This window comes from Cebus imitator, unplaced genomic scaffold (assembly GCF_001604975.1).
Source record: "Cebus imitator isolate Cc_AM_T3 unplaced genomic scaffold, Cebus_imitator-1.0 Scaffold58, whole genome shotgun sequence".
NCBI lineage: Eukaryota > Metazoa > Chordata > Mammalia > Primates > Cebidae > Cebus > Cebus imitator.
This window is the reverse complement of record NW_016107373.1, coordinates 3,062,024-3,078,257: the sequence shown is the minus strand read 5'-3', so window position 1 is coordinate 3,078,257 and position 16,234 is coordinate 3,062,024.

Genomic DNA, 16,234 nt, shown 5'->3' with positions numbered 1-16,234 from the left:
CTTTTCATCACAGTGCTGATGTTATATGAGATCAGTTTGGGTTTCTTCATTGTCTGTGTCCCTCAGTAGATTACGAACTCCACAAGAACAGAGGCGTTGTTCATTCCACCAAATCACTACTACCCAGAATAGTGCTGGCATATCCAAAGGCACTCAGTAAATATTTGCTGAATGAATGACTGGATGAATGTAAGCTTTTGGTCATTGAGGGTAAAGCCATGAAAGGCACCTCTGACCCTTCTGTCCAGCCTGGCTGCACCTCTTCCTTGCCTTCTCCCTCTGAGAAATGGGGGTGAGGAGGGAGGAATTCTGAGTTATTGAGAATCACTGAAAAGAAGCTCCCCGGCTGTTGCTCAGAGCAAAGATATAGCCTGGCCCTGAAGGGAAGAAACGGCTCTGGTACCTTCCACCCATCAGTCCTGGCTTCCATCCGCTGAATTTAAACAATGTGGTTAGATAGATCAGTTATGTCCATTTCTGGCTGGGCATGGTGGCTCATGCCTGTAATCCAAGCACTTTGGGAGCTAAAGAGGGCGGATCACCTGAGGTAGGGAGTTCAAGACCAGCCTGGCCAACATGGCGAAACCCCTTCTCTACTAAAAATACAAAAGTGAGCCAGGCGCAGTGGCAAGAGACTGTAATCCTAGCTACTTGGTAGGCTGAGGCAGGAGAATTGTTTGAACCAGGGAGATGGAGATTGCAGTGAGCCGAGGTCGCACCACTGCACTCCAGCCTAGGCGACAGAGTGAGACTCCGTCTCAAAAACTTAATAAGTAAATAAATAGATAAGATGTCAATTTCCATTGTAGTGACAGAGAATGCAACAATTAAAAAACATACATGTGAATGCAAATGCAAACACAAATACTAATAGCTTATGTTTATTGAGCTATTGCCAGGTGTGACGGGGCTGAATTCAGTCCTCCCCAAATTCAAGCCGAAGTCTTAACCTCCAGTAGCTCTGAATTTGACTGTATTGGCAGTTAAGGTCTTTAAAGAGATAATACATTAAAATGAGGCCAATAGGATAGGTCCTAATCCAATATGATTTATGTTCTTAGAAGGAGAGACTGGGATGTGGACCCGCACAGAGGGAAGACTGTGAAGGCATGGGGAGAAGACAGCTGTCTACAAGCCAGGGAGAGAGGTTGCAGAAGAAACCCATCCTGTTCACGCCTTGATCTCAGACTTCTGGCCTCTAGATCTATGACGATGTAGATGTCTGTTGTTTAAGCCAACCAGGCTGTGGGACTTTGTCAGAACAGCTCTACCAAACTCAGACACCAGGCATGATGCTAGGCAGTGTGTGCCACTCTAGCCAGTGAGACACAAAGGCAGTACTGATGAGGTTTTCCTCCCTCTTGTAAAGCTCATGCCTGTAACCCCAGTGCTTTGGGAGGCCAAGGCAGGAGGACTGCTTGAACTCAGAAGTTTGAGACCAGCCTGAGTAACCCTGTTTCTACTCAAAATTTTTTGAAAAGTCTAGCATGGTGGTGTATGCCTATAGTTCTAGCTACTTGGGAGGCTAGGAAATGGAAGAATCACTTGAACCTGGGAGATTGAGGCTGCAGTGAGCTATGATGGCACCACTGTATTCCAGCCTGAGTGACAGAATGAGACTCAGTCTCAAAAAAAAAAAGGAAGAGTCCCACTCTTTGAAGGTCTATGGACATTGTTGTTTGAGTATGTTGTGCCTGGAGCTGCAGCAGCCATTTTGCCACCATGAGGCAAGCAAGGATGGATACACAGAAAGATGGAGGGTACTTGGGTCCTTGATGCCCCCCACAGAGCTATAAATTACCCACTCTAGTTCTGGACTTTTATTTATATGAGAAAATGAAAATTCACTGCTATTTAGGCCACTTTGAGTTGGGCTTTTTGTCATCTGCCTTGACACCAGCGTAGCACCCCAGTGACAAAGGCAGTCCCTAGTCACACCCTAAAACCCTGAGAAGTGGAGTGACCCATCACATAATACAGCATGTGAGTGGGGTTCTGAGACTCAGGCCTCATCTTCCACTCCAAAGTTCAAGTTCTCTGGCTGTGTCAGGCTGCCTTGGCCCTGAAATTTTGGATGCGGCAAGATCCCTGGGATCTGAAACCATTTGGCCTCCCACATTGCCATGGGAAGCAAAGATGATTCCAAGGACAGAATCAAGGCCAAGGAGCGGACATTTAATGGGAGCAATCATGGACTCAGGGGGAGGCAGGGCGTGGTCAGAGTCGGGGCAGCAGTCCCCAGATGAGGCTGCCCGGGGAGGCTGTGAGCCTCAATTTCCTCTGCTACACGTCAGAAACGATAACAGCATCTACCTCTTTGGCTTGCTGTGAGAATTAAAAAAGAAAATGCAGACTGCCTCGAGCAGTATCTGGCCCACAGTAAGTAGTCATAGGTCTTAGTTTGTACCATTACGATTGTGACATCAGTCTGTTTCCGCTTTGTCCTCCAGTCCCCAGCTGGTGCCCCGCCTCCTTCCACCTGAAGCAGCAGCATGAGTGGAAAATTGGCTTTGGGAATATCTGTGAGTCCTTCCATTATAGGAACTCGTCCGAGAAGCGGAGCAACTCCTTGCTGTTGTGTACTGAAACCCGAGAGCCCCACAGGCACGACTGGAATTCAGGAGAAGGGTCCCTCGGGATTCCCTGCACAGCCTGCTAGGCCCAGCCACGCTCTCCTCCCTGTGTCAGCCTGGCTGAACTGGGAGGGCTGGACTGTGTTTAGAGGTGCTGTGATTCCAGATGATGACCGCCCTCCTCACTACTGTGTATCCAGCGTCACTGGGACTTCATTTCATTCACCAACCCAGTCCTCCTGAGTGGTAGGTTTCCTGTCCCTGAAGAAGAGACTGAGGTTCAGAGTGGGGAGGTCAGTTTTCCACAGTAAGTGGCAGAACTGTAATCTGCACTCGGACCTCTCTAGAGCCAAAGCCTGTGCTCTGTCCACTCTCTCCAGCACACAGAAAAGTGCTCACTTCATCCCACCCAACCCAATCGAGAATCCAAATCATAAATTGCTCACCAAAGACTGAGGTTAATTTAGAGACTACTATGTGTGAAGTGCTGTGCCAAGCACTGTGCTCTGATATCCCTCTTGGGGTTTCACAATTTATCTCAGCACAGTAAAGGCTCTGAGAAGTCCTGCTATAAATAACCCCATTTAACTGTGAGTAACTACCAGTTTCCTTCGTGGTAGCTCTGTTTTCTAAGAATCTCATTCACACTGCTTGCACAGAACACGCTTTTGAAAAAGGTCAGTCTGGAGAATGGGAAAGCTGGGGAGATTCCTTCCAGGGCCTTCAGAGCAAACCCATGCAGATGATGAGACTTCCTCCCCCGGAGGGTCACAGAGATTGCTGAGAACAGAAGGGGATGGACTCCAGACTCGGAGTTTCGAAAGGACAGGAAGTACTCAGGTACCCGGATGATAGATCTGGGGATTGCATGTGGGTAGATGGATAAAGAATGATCCCCACCCACACCTCCAGCCAGAAGGAATTATTCAGACTGTGGAGGGGGAGACAGGAGAGGATGTGGCCAGGGAGAGGGGCAGGGACCCCAGAGGATGCGGCAGGACTGGCTGCTCGGATTCAGCGTGGGAAATGGAAAGCACTCTATGAATTTTAGCAGCAAATGGATTAAAACAGAAAACTAAATGGTTGCACAATTGTGGGAGGGATGGAGAAGGGCAGTCAGGGGCAACCCCACCCCTGGACTTTGTTTTGGAATGTCACGGCCATTGCTAGGACTCAGATGTGTGGAAGCTGCTGCCGCCACTGGAACTGACACATACCTGCGAAGCTGGTGAGCAGGTGCTGGGGCCGCTGCAGCTGTAGCTAGGTGGCTGCCACCTCTCTTCCTCCTTCCCCACCTCCTGGGGGGCATGTTTGCCTATAGAACCTGATTCATAGCCCAGATCCCAGCTGCAAAGGAGTCCGGGAAAGATGACTGCTTAGCTCTCCACTTCCCCTGACAGAAGAAGATTCTCAATCTAGGAGTGAATGTCCCAGAGGCCAGGACAGCACTCAGCCTCTGTAAGAACCTGCCCCAACATCCAAAGGTAGACCATACTGTAGGGGCTTGTATTAGTCTGTTTTCACGCTGCTGATAAAGACATATCCTAGACTGGGTAATTTATTTAAAAAAGGGGGGTGTAATGGATTCACAGTTCCATGTGCCTGGGGACCCAGCGTAGTAGAGAGGGACTCAGAGAGGAGGTGGGGGGTGCTAGCGGGTACATCATGCAACACCCTTGCACCCTTGCTAGACTCTGACTCAGTAGGAGATATAGCCATCACAGAGCTTCCAGCTGAAGAATGAAGTGATGTGACCAACATTTTAACAGGCTCACTCTGCGTGGTGTATAAGAAGAGATACACCTGCAGCGGGGGAGGCAGGAGGAGGAAGGGAGAAAGTGAGAGCCGAAGGCGAGGGGCCACTGCAATAGCCCAGGGGAGAGGCGAGGGTGTTTTGGAGGAGGATGGTGGCAGAGGAGGTGGCGAGAAATGGTTGGATTCTGGGCACATTTTACAAGTGCAGCTAACAGGATTTCCTGACAGATCAAACGCGGGGGGTGAGAGAAAGAGATGAGTCAGGGGTGACGCCAGGGCTTTCGGCTGGAGCACGAGAAGGATGGAGCTGCAATCAACTGGAAATATGAGGCCATGGTTCTTCCTGCTTCTTGCAGGTTCGGCGGGGAGGTGGGGAAGAGGCAGAGTTTAGTTGTGAACTTGTAAAATGTACAAGTTCGAGCTCTTGTTCATCTTCAAAATAGCTGCCAGAGTGCTATTTCTCCAAAAGAAAAGCAAAGGAAGTAATAAGCAAATCTCTAGTTGGCCAAGTCATGAAGTCTTAACTCTTCAGCTCGGGTGGATGAGTCTTTAATGAAACCCGCCCAGACACGTCTTCCCAGCTCTTCGCTCTCTGCCCATCCATGTCCCCTTGTGCTCCCAGCCTCCACTGGGCATCCTGTAGACCATCCACTCATTCATTCCCTTCCTCCATCAGCATGTGGTTAGCAGCTACTCTGCCAGACACTGAATTACGCATCAGGACTACAACCTCTTAGAACTCACATTTCCCATCACCCTGTCCCCAGCCTAGCGCCTTTGCACAAATTATGTCATTTGCTTCAAATACCAGCTGGCTCTTTCTCCTAGTCCTATTCGCCCTCTGAGGCTCAACTGTTATCCTGTCCTCTGGGGGACATTTTTGTTGCCCCAGACACAAGAAGGTCAATACTTCCAGCACCCTCTGCCCCTGTCATCTGGAGGTTCTTCTCAAAGGCAGGGACTTGTCTTGATTGAGTCCTCTATTCTCCGATGTTTGGCTGATTGCTTGAATGAATGTTAGTAAGGATTCAGCAGCTTGGATCTTGGTCTGAGCTACACTTGGCTAATGATGTTCTTTTGGTCATGGCCTCAGCTGGGATGAGCTGGCCACGGTTCTCATCTTTCTTCAAACCAGCTACTGGCAATATCCTTTTGAGAACCAGGTGGGCCCTTAGAGTGTTATGGTGGGTTCTCCAGGCTGGAGAGGAGGAGGGAGGCTCCTGATCCCAGTTAGTCTAAGCCAGCAGCACCAGACATCCACCATGGCCTCTGAGAGTCAAGGTAACCATGGAAACCAGGCAAGGAGGTGGGAGGAGCAATGAGTGGAATGAAGCCAGGCACGGAGAGGCCAGCAGGCCAGCCTGGGCTTTGAGGCCACTCCATGTGTATGCGGATCAGGTGGGAGGATGGGAGAGGTGGGGAGTGAGTGTCCTAGAGGCCAGGAGAGCACCAGCCGCAGGAAAGGGGGATCTGTAAGGCACAGACTCAGAGCTCGGAGCTCGTGAAGTGTCCTTGTGTTTCCCACAGCACTGGGGCCCCGGGCTGTAGTCCCCTTCTCTGAGGATCAGGAAAGAAAGACAAGTGAGAGGTATAGGTAAAGGGGCTGATCGTGATAAAAGACAGCAGAGGCCAGGGAGCCAAGCAGGGAGGGCAGGGGAGGGAGAAGGAGAGGGAGAGGGAAAGGGAGAGAGAGAGAGAGAAAGAGAGAGAGAGAGAGGATGTTTGATGGAGAAACCACAGAGGTGGGGAGGGAGAGAGAGCGCCCAATACCTACATAGAGAAAGAGAACCGAGAACCGGCAGAAGGCAGGAGGACAGACAGCAGCACAGAGACTGAGACACACAGGGATGAGTGAAGAGACGGAGGGAAAGGGAAGAGCTCACGGGGGAGGGTGAAGGAGAACTGGGGCAGAGGTGGAGGGAGAAACAGCAACAAAAAGCAAGGGGAGGCCAGAGAAAAACGGGCAGAGAAACGGAATCAACAGGTGGGGAAACAGAGAGGGCATCAGCCAGGGAGAGGCCAGGGCCAGTGTGAGCAAACGTGAGAGGAAGAAAACGAGTCAGAAACAGTCAGGAGAAGGAAAGGGAGGAGCTGGAGGCTGAAAGATGATCAGATTGGCAGAGGCACGGCCTGGCTGCGGTCGCTGGCTCCCAGCCCTACCCTACGCAGGCCTCGAGCCGTCCGCCATGTACAAGACCCAGAGAAAATCCCAGTCTGCCCTAGAAAGTCACCAGACTTGGCCCCTTGTCTCCCCAGGCCGGGTGGGCTGCCCTGTTCCCAAGCCGAGCCCCAGACGCAGCGGCCCTGGCTATTCGGTGGGGACCCTGAGGAGCAGCGGCTGCAGCGGCAGCGGCAGGTTGGCTGCCGGAGTGTTTGCCAGTGGTGGCCTCCCTCCCAGGGCCGTCCACATGCTCTTGCATATGCTTAGCAACTGGCCTGTGAACTATGAGCTGTATTTACATGCGGGGCAGGTGACGGCCTATTGCTGGGGAAGGAAGCTGGCAATGTTTTCCATTGCATGGTGGTGCTACCATCTAGGCAGGCTGGGATTCCCAGGCAACCCGCAGCTCCCGCTTTAGTGAAAAATAAGAGCTACTGCTTTGCCGTCAAGAGATAAATTCCTCCCGAAAGGTAATACCAGGAAGTAGAATTTCTCTCTCAAATAACTTAATATGTTTTTTTTTCCCGTAAAGACAAATGAGAGCTACAGACATCTCCTTTTTTGCCTTGGCTGCCAGGAAGCTCAGATAAAAATGCAATGGGGATCTGTAGAGGAATGGAGGTCAGAACTTCCATTCAGTGTTTCAAAGTTTCATGTCTAGATTGCTGGGTAAAGCAATAAGAGCCATTTTAAAAAATTCATTCATTCATTCATTTCATTGACAGACAATCGCAGTGTCTGCTGTGAGTCAGTATTTAACCCCAGTACCTTTCCTAACTGCTGGGAATAATCTCCAAACACAGGTCCCAGAACACAGGACTCTGCCTAGCCCACAGTAAACATTTAAAAAATATTTGTTATTTGAATGAACAAATGAATTCACAACCTTGCTCAAAATCCTGCTGTCCAGAACTCCTCATAAAGGCCAAACTCCAGCTCGGCATTTCATGAGCTTCCCTATCTATTCCTCTGGCTTTGCCTCTTACCCCTCCCTCATGTGCATTCCATGATTTAATCATATGGATACCTCATAATTCCCAGAAACCCTCACATTGCTTCATACCCTCCCCATTTCTTCAGCTGGTGAACTCCTATACATCCTTCAAGACCCCAGTGAGACATCATTTCTCATGACAAACCCTTCTCAGCCTCCTTAGTTGTATTTGATATTAATGTCTCTGCTTTGCTTCCTCAGCATGCTTGGGCTTAGCGTTTATCATTGTCCCCAAGTCATGTGGCGCAGCATGGCTTTATACATGTCTGTCGCCTCTACAAGTCTGTGAGCTCCCTGAGAGTCTTGTGGGCTCTGGGGCTACACCCCTGAATCTAGGTCCCAGTTCTGTCTCTTATCCACACAGATTTTGGGGAAAGTTATTTAACTGCTCTGTGCCTCTGTTTTTCCATCTGAAAATAGGGTTGACAATAGTATCTACAATGTAGGGTGGTTGCAGGGATTAAATGGGTCAGTATTTACAAGGCACTTACAACAGTGCCTGGCAGGTTACAGGGCTGGATAAATGTGAACTCCTGTGTTAACAGCAGTGCCAGTGATGGTTCTCATGGGTCCCCAGTGCCTAGCACTATGCCTGGCACATGGGAGGTCCCAGTCACGGCCTGCTGCACAGAAACAAAACTATTAAAGTGGCATGTGTGGTGGCTCACACCTGTAATCCCAGCACTCTGGGAGGCCGAGGCGGACGGATCAGAAGGTCAAGAGATCGAGACCATCCTGGTCAACATGGTGAAACCCATCTCTACTAACAATACAAAAATTAGCTGGGTGAGGTGGCATGTGACTGTAGTCCCACCTACTCGGAAGGAGGCTGAGGCAGGAGAATTGCTTGAACTTAGAAGGCAGAGGTTGCAGTGAGCCGAGATCACACCACTGCACTCCAGCCTGGCAACAGGGTGAGACTCCATCTAAAAAAAGCATGACCTCTGCTCTCAGAGAGTCCCAGCCCAAGGGATTCATTCCCTGTCTATTCAGTGTCCACTGTACCGGGCTTTGTTCTAGATACAGGAATGCAGTGGTAAACAAAACAATAAATAGGTTTATGGTACAAATCTTAGAAGATCCTAAGTGCTGTGAAAAATAGGACTGAATAAGTGGTATTAGGATTGCAATTTTAAATGGAGCAGCCAGAGTAACCCTGACAGCAAGGGTGACATTTACGGAAAGCTCAGAGAGGCAGACTATGCGTCAGGTACCAATCTGAGGGAAGAACATTCCAGGCAGAGGGAGCAGCAGGTGCAAAGGCCCTGGGGTTGGGAACATGTCTGGCATGTTGGCATTAGAGGAATGGTCAGGGGCTCATCGGGCTGGAGCAGAATATGCACATGGGAGAAGCGAAGGAGGTGGCCTAAGGCAGAGGGTTGAGGAGGTGAGGGGAAGACAGACCATGTTGAGCCTTGTAGGTCATTGTCAGGACTTCAGCTTTTGCTCTGAGAAGCAACAGGAACAAATGCAAGCCTGTCTTCTAGGTCAATATTTCACTCGGCTTCTCAGAGGTATGGTGGAGTGGAGGTGCTCTGTGCCAATGCCGGGTAGAAGTGAACTCCCCTGTGGATGACACAGAAAAAGGGCCTGGAACGAGGTCTCTGGCAAGCCACAGGATGACCGGGTGTGGTGAGGCAGGGGTCTGCCTGAGCTGAGTCTTCTTTAGCCATCCAAACCTAAACCCAGGTGCTCCCTGGGCCTTTGGCGCACCAGCGCTGGCTTCTCGTCCTTTGACTTCTGAGTTCAGAGTGAAAGCTGAGGTTCCTTCCCAGACTTTGGAGTGGCTGAGTGTTCTGTGGTTCCCGAGAAAACTGGCTTTTTCCCCACCTTGGAGGGAGGTGCTTCAGGTCATTGTTTCTTAGGCCTGTGGTAGGGCGAGCTGCTTAAGGACAAGGAGAAAGTGGAAGCTCCGTAGAGGAGATACAGCATGGGGCAGGTGGTCTTGGATCTCTGCATCCTTGAAGACCACTAGTGGGCTGGTCAGGTCTGCAGGAATCTCCAAGAAAACAGAGAAAAAGAGAGAGGGAAAGAAGAGAAGATGGGCGGGAGATGGGTAGGGCGACTATAGAATTTGTCGTCCAAACCAAGACACTTTGATAATGAGAAGGCACTGCTACTAATTCCACAGCACAATCCAGGCATAAGTAGGAGCCCATGGAGGGATGGGGAGACAGGTAGAGGGTCAAGGACAGGGACAAGAGAAGCACTGAAATGGACATGGAGGGTGAATTAGTCCATTCACACACTGCTAATAAAGGCATACCCAAGACTGGGTAATTTACAAAGAAAAGACGTTTAATTGACTTGCAGTTCAGCTGTGGTGGGGAAGCCTCAGGAAACTTACAATCATGGTAGAAGGAGAAGCAATCACATCCTTCTTCACATGGCGGCAGGAGAGAGAAGTGCAGAGTGAAGGGGAGAAAAGCCCCTTATAAAACCATCAGATCTCATGAGAACTCACCCACTATCATGAGAAGAGCACTGAGGAATCGCCCCTGTGATCTAATCGCCTCCCATCAGGTCCTGACTCCAATATGTGGGTATTATAATTCAAATTACAATTCAAGATGAGATTTTGGGTGGGGATACAGCCAAACCATATCAGAGGGTCGGCCCTAGAAGGAACTCAGAGGTCATCTCACCTAACCTGGATAACTCAGAAAGGGCAGAGACTTGTCCAGGCTACCAGCACGTTGCCAGAAAGCTGGCACTGGATACTTGATCACTGACGTCCTGTGTGGTGGTCGCTCCCCTCACTGCCTCCTGGTCTTGGGTGTAGTCCAAACCCTGTTAGAGCTTGACTGTTCCCTTGAGTTGTCATTCGTTTGTTTTAGGGAGGGTCAGTGGTTCCAGGCTGTAAAAATGGGTTATGGATTGTTCAATGGGCTTTTATCTCTAATAAGTGCTGTTTGTCTCCTTGGCTTGGCCCCTTAGGAAGGATGAGAAGCCACCCACTATTCCCATAGGCCGTCCTCAGGGGTTTCACCTGCTTGCAACATGAGGAATGGCTGGGGCCTCTTCTGTGAGCTAAACCTAAGCCCAGGCACTCTGGAAACCCTGGACGACAAACACTGGCTTTCTTGCCCTTTGGCTTCTGAGTCCAAGAGTGAAAGCTGAGATTCCTTTGGAAATTACTAGTCTCCTTCTAGTAAATCCCAAAGCAGAGAGGCTTCTCCATGATCTGTGAGCTCTGCAAAACAGGCACCATATATCTGTGGGATTCACTATTATACACCCAGTTTACCTAGCATAGTTGCAGGCACATGGACAGTGCTCTAAAATACTGAATGTCTGAATGCAACCTCAGATTCGAGAGCTCATGCCCCAGAATGTGACCTGGTGTCCTGGAGAGCAGGGTACTCAATGGCACAGATAACAGTAAAAAAAATCATCTTGATAAGGTTTCTTTTTTTTTTTGCTGGAGAGGATATACTATTTGATTTTTTTCCCTTTAGGGGATTTAACCTCCTAATTCTGTTTTGCGAAAGCTAATATTTATTGACTATTTGATTCAGTCTTTAATTCACAAGCTGTTTATTGAGCCCTTACCAAGTGCCAAGCACTGTGAATAAACTCTGGATAAGGCCTCTCCAAGGTGGCTGGTTTACCACGCTCAGATGTGAGTGGCTGTAATCTGCTATGTTGCAATTGTCTGAATAGACCCAAGGTCTTGTAGCAAAGGTCAGCCTCTTAAAAATCGGAGCCACTAAGCAAACATTCTCAGGGTGCCTTCTGGAGTTAAGCTGTTTATGCTGGAGAAGCATTTCTAAAAACTGCACATGGGGACATTTATCCACCTTATAATGGGCCCCAGCTCCTCTGTAACTGGGGATAAATCGGGCATAAGCCTGTCTCTAGGTTTATTAAAGGTTTACATATTTGGAATAAAAAGCAAGGAATCAGGCAGACAGTAGCAGAGACAGAGAAAAACCTGGGAAGAAGAAAAATGAGAAGGAGAGAAGTGGCTATCTGGGCAAATGGGGCCCAGCCCTGGCTCTGCAATCAATTCCTGGGCGAACCTGGCCAAGCCACTTATCCCCTCTGATCTGCTAGCTTCCTCATCTGCAAAGTTGGTTGGGTAAGAATCACTTTTGAGAAATGGTAAAATGTTCTATTCCTCTTTTTTGGGAGTCCTCATTCCCTGTCTTCCTGCAGAGGCCCTCACCCACCCTCTTGTCAGAATGCTAGATGGAGGTCAGCAGGCGTATCTGTGAAAAACAGGGGAAGTCAAAGCAAAGCTGGTTGTTGTCCAATGCTCGTTAACTCAAGAACAAGAGACGCTCCATATTTTTTTGGTGAAAGGTCTTCAGGGTCAGTTCATGTATTGGCACAAGAACTAGCTGTTCCCATTAAATGAGTCAGGCAAGATGGGAACATTAATTTGAGTAAGTGAATCAGCCTCACTCTGAAACAAAGAAAGAAATATCATTAAGCAGAATAGATGCGTGCATATATAACATGTATATATGACATATACACAGACACGCAGGCACAGACACGTGTCATCACACACACGCACACACACACACATGTGCTCAAGCAGGGGGTGAGCCATCACCAGGGTTCCTTCCATCTCTGGGGCTCTGTGGGCCTCCGTGATGGGATACAGAATCCCAGGGCATGGAAGAGGCTTGATCTTCTCCTGCATAAGTTGTTTCCATTTAACAGATGGAGAAGCTGACGTAACCGATTAGAGGCAGCAAAATAAAGTGGTTAAGAGCCGAGGTCCTAAAGTCAGATTGCCTGAGCCAGGAGCCCAGCTCTGCCATTCACTAGGTAATGTTTGTCTAATTACTTTGCCATCTCTTTCCTCAGTCTCCCCACCTGTGAAATGGATGACAGTAGTTAATATTAAGAAATTACTTAGAAGACACCCGGTCTATAATAAGTGCTCTGCAATATTAACGGAGTCAACCATTTCTGAGGGGCTGGAGAAGCTTCTGGAGTCCTCCTTCCTGCCTCTGCTCCCGGGACCGTGGGCACAGCACATGCTTGTCAGTGTGAACCTGGCATAGGGTTGTTTCTTTTGAGCCTTGTCGCCTTCACACACATGTTTGGAATATGGGAGCTAAGTAGGGTGGCGAAGGGAGAGGGTATATGAGTTTGCTAGGGCTGCCGTGACAAAGTGCCACAAACTGGATGGCATGGTGGAAGAGAAAGTGATCGCCTCACTGTTCTGGAGGCTAGAAGTCTGGAATCGAGGTGTTCAGCCGGGCCATGCTCCCTCTGAGACTCTGGGAAAAGCTCTTCCTTGCCTTTTGCTGGCTTCTGGGGGTGACCAGCAGTCATTGGTGGTCCTTGGCTTATAGCCACATCCTTCAATCTCCATCTTCTCATGACATCCTCCCCTGTGTCTTCACTGTGTTGCCCTTTGTGCCCAAATTTCCCCTTCGGTTAAGGACACAGTCACGTTGGGTTAGTGCCTCATCTTAACTTGATAATCTGCAGGGATCATTTTTCCAAATAGCCCAGTTGGGGGACTATGGATTAGAGCTTCAACATCTTTTGAAGGGACACAAATCAACTCATAACAAAAGGACAGGGAAGGAGGGGGAAGGAGGAAGGGAAAGCTGGAGAGAGCAGGGAGCAGGTGCCAGGCAGCCTGTGCTGCCTAGGTAATAGGATCAGGACGGAGGTCCTTCCTACCCGGCAGCCTGTCCTGACATGCCTGTCACTGTGACAGCTGGGTGCAGATCTGTCCTTGAGCATGGAGGTCACCCAGTAGGAATCTAGGTTCCTCAGTTCTGCTGTCTGATGCCCACTGGTACCCCAGAAAATGAATCCAGCATCAAAATCAATAACCAGGAGGTGAACCAGCTTATCACCATGCCCAGAACATGCCCCAGTGGTCTGAGCACCCTGTGTAACTGCTGGGGGTCACTTAGCTTCAAAGCAGGCAGCGCTTACTGGCTAAAGAAGACTTATAGGCCATCCACCTGCCCTTTGTCTCAAAAGTCATGGCCACTGCACTTCTCAATGAATCACTCCACCTCCCTGAACCACACTTTACTCATCTGTAGAATGGGGGCAGTGCTAATAACCACAGGGTTTTTGGGAAGAACAGAAGAGATAACGGGCATGAAGTAGTGTGAGTCAGGATACAGAGCACAGGCTCTGGAATATAACTGCCTGGGTTCAAATTCCAGCTCTGCTGCTTACCAGCTAGGAGCTCTTGGGCAGGTAACTTCATCTTCCAGAGCTTCAATTTTCCTGGCTGTAAATGGAGACAATCATATCAATAGATCCTTCCTTTCAGATTAGGTTGATGGTAGGGACAAAGAGAACTAAGATAGACATTGCCTTCAAGGAACTCACAATCTTACAGGAGAGGTAAGTTTGGAGGAATAGATAGAGGTACAGTGTTAAGCAAAGTGTTTGGCACTCAGTAAAAGCTCAATAAAGTTCTTGGCTTGTAGTCTTCACAGTTTCGGCTTCCTCTAAGCTTGCCGTAGGCTTTCAACGTGTGCTTTGTGCATCAATTAGACTTGGTCTGCCAGGAAAATAGATCCCACTGTCTTTAATTGTCGGAAACAGATGCTCAGTGCTGCAAAGAAAAATCAGCACTGAGACAAAGGATCTCTCAGCAAGGCAATCTTTACTTTCTACAGAAAGGGTACTCCTGTTAGCCATCTTGCCAGGAGAGTACAACGAACAAAGGAAAAGCAGACATATTTGTCCTTTGCACTTTTGGGGTCATCCTTACTGCTGTGTCTGATCTTCGTTGGCTGGAGCCAGACTTCACAATCTAAAATGAAAACTTGATTGGCTAACAACTTCAAACTTTTCTAAACAGGTAAAAGCAGTGGAGAACAAAAAGGAAATCTAAATAAGGAAGGGGCATAGGTTGTGAGCTGGGATGTGCTTGTGAGCAGGTCTAGCACAGATATCTTGGTTCAAGTTTAAGGGCATAGAATGTACTATGTGCCTGTGAGCATGTCTAACAGCTACATAGGATGGGGCTTAACAAAGAGTTTATTAATAAAAAGCAAAAAGGCTTTGAAGAAAGTGTTTAAAACAAACTATTATTTCTAACACTTATAATTTATTCTTTAACAAGAAAGGAAACTTTGAAGAGGAACTTTTCTGCTTCCTATATTAATTGTTACTGTGTGCCCTGTGGTGAGCACTTTTACATGTGTTATTTCAGTTAACCTTCCCAAAGACTGTTATGCTCTCCATTTTGCAGAGGAGAAAACCCGAGCTTCAGGGAAGGGAAGTAACTTGCCCAGGTTCACAGATTTCAGCCCTGATCTAATCTTGCCTCCAGCATCCAAGAGCCCCGTCATTCCAACACCTCAAGTAAATTTATCTCAATCACTATTACTTCCATGGTGGGATTTTCAGAAACCCAGAGGCAGTATCTGCTCAGGTACAGGAGAGCCCTGGGCTTTGCACCCGCATCTAGAATTTGCCAAGGGGAACTCCTGGATACTGCCCGAGATCCCAGGTTGACAGGTAAATGTGCTTGCCTTCCCATTTCTTCTCTTTTCATCCAAGTGCAGGAGTGGATGGACATAGGGGCTCTGGAGCTGGGGAGCAGGGGCATGGGGAAGGAAGAGGGTAACTGTGAGCAGGTGAGTCTGGGAGAGCAAAAAATGAAACAGACAGCAGTAACGTAGGAGGCAGGACGCAAATTTCCCTAAATTCTGAATTCAACGTGCTGGTAGATTTGGATAACTGCCTCTTGCCCGTCGCCAGCTTAACCACAATGTTATCATCAGTAAAATGGGAGAGCTTTGCACAAGTTGAGTCTGTAGTTTTTTGTTTTATTGAGATAGAGTTTCACTCTTGTTGCCCAGGCTGGAGCGCAGTGGCATGATCTCAGCTCACTGCAACCTCTGCCTTCGGGGATCAAGCAATTCTCCTGCCTCAGCCTCCAGATTAGCTGGGATTACAGGCACCCACCACCATGCCTGGCTAATTTTTGTATTTTTAGTAGAGATGGGGTTTCACCATGTTGGCCAGGCTGGTCTTGAACTCCTGACATCAAGTGATCCACCCGCCTCAGCCTCACAAAGTTCTGGGTTTACAGGCCTGCGTGACTGTACCCAGCCTAGTCTGAAGTTAAAAAATTCGCTGCTTGCACTGATTATGCCAGGGACCATATGCATTCTCTGTTCTTACTCAAAGGCGGGTGTCCAGGTACACAGCCAGTTCCTGGCCCACAGTTGAACCTTCACATATATTTGTTTCATGCCTGGAACTGTACCAGGTGCCCCTGTGGGACCCTCAGATCTAAACCTCTAATCTCAGCAGCTCTGCCCAGATGATAATGGTGATTTTAAAAGTCTTACATTGGTCACACGCTTGCTGGTTTTCAAAGCCTCTTGGCAGAAATCACCTCTTTAATGTTTACAACACTTGTGTAGGGTAGGTGTTAACATCTCCCTTTATAGATGAGAAGACAGACAGAGAAGTTAGGCCACTCGCCCAAGGTCACACAGCCAGAAGTTCAAGGCCAGGATGGGCCCCAGGTCTCCTGACCTCCCTCTCCTCTCCTCTCTTCCTGTCACCTGAACATGTGGTCCAAATTCCAGATGTAAATACAATGAGAAAAGTTTGGATCTCATTTCTTTTCTTTTCTTATTGAGACTGAGTCTTGCTCTGTCACCCAGGCTGGAGTGCAATGGCATGGTTTCAGCTCACGCTGCCTCCCGCGTTCAAGCAATTCTCCTGCCTCAGCCTCCTGAGTAGCTGGGATTCTAGGTGCCTACCACCATGCCTGCCTAATTTTTGGATTTTTAGTAG